Genomic DNA, 1,431 nt, shown 5'->3' with positions numbered 1-1,431 from the left:
TTAGAATGCTAGAATAATGAGGTTGTTTTGCTGCTCATATTCACACAGAGTTCTCACAAACTGATTTCTTTATTATTTCTTGTGATCTCCTGAATAATCTTTTTTGTTTTTAAAGCCAGATCTCCATAATAATGTTTATAATTTTTTTATAGTCTTTTTTTAAAAAAATTTTAATCAAGATCTCCTGTTGTTTTTTTTATTTTAAATTTTTTTTTTTAGTGATCTCGATATTTTTTTTTTGTATGTTTTTTGTATGTTTTTTGTATGTACGTTTCCACAACAGCATTATTATCTTGTATTTGTAAACCTCAAGGAGGTTGCTTGGTGTCCCTTGTTAATTAGACATTGTATTTTTGAAATGTACCTGCCTACTCACAAAAAAAACTTTTCCTATTTGAAGAAAAACACATAGACAAGTATTTTCATATAAAAAAATTGACATTTATTATGGCTCATAATAACAAAATAAAGAGGAAGGCAATGTTGGAGAAACTGCTGGAATTTGTGAAGCCTTTGTACCCCAGGGCAGACATCAACTCTAAAAAAAAAAAAAACTCTTAAAATTGGTAGCCTGAGAAGCCCATATAATAGGGAGCACAATCTGGTCCAGGACTCCCAGAGATCACGAACAGCAGCAGATGACATGTATGTCCCCAGGCTGTGGTACTACCACAGCCTGCATCTTCTGTCAGACCAGACTGAAGACTGGTCACCAATTTCTTGTCTTCCTTGCAGTCTTCCCTCCACTCTGCCCTGCAGCCTTCCCTGCAGCCTTTCCTGCAGGCTGTGGCTCTGGAGGTGGACTTGTGGAAGGAGGAGGAGGAGGAGGATGGGCGAACATACATAAGTGGACATCATCGGTCATTTGCCCCCTCAACCCCCTGTGAATGGCCTCAACAAAAATTTTTTCACAGTTGAGGCGTTTGCCCTCTCAATTTTGTGGAAATTTGAGGCTATATAGTGGCCATAGGCCTCTCCAGCATCGAGGGGGGCTTTCAGGGCCTCATTAGCCTCCTTAATGAGGACAAGTGCTGCCTCCTCCACCTTCCTCCCCTTCCTGGGCCTTTTGGGTGGAAGGCGGAGGGGAGGGACCTGGGATTGGGTGAGGCTGGGCTCGGCCACCTGCTGGCTGACACTAACCCCCACCTCCTGGCTGACACTTCCCCCCGCCTCCTCCTGTGTGCCACATTCCAGAGCCTCCTCCTGGCTGAGGTCTTCCTTTGTATGAAAAAGGGACATAGTTTTAGTTTTTGGTTCATCAATCACACACAATTTTAAACTCATGATTGTTGCAAATTGAATGTTAATAAATAGAAGACTATCATTCTGAGCCCAGCATTTTTCATTCTTGTCCCAATCATTTTTGGCCCCTACTGTCTATTGATATGTCAAACACTTTTTGTTAAATCATTCATTTCTTAGCAATAATAA

Source organism: Aquarana catesbeiana, linkage group LG07 (genome assembly GCF_042186555.1).
Source record: "Aquarana catesbeiana isolate 2022-GZ linkage group LG07, ASM4218655v1, whole genome shotgun sequence".
NCBI classification, from domain to species: Eukaryota; Metazoa; Chordata; class Amphibia; order Anura; family Ranidae; genus Aquarana; species Aquarana catesbeiana.
This window is presented reverse-complemented; position numbering follows the sequence as displayed.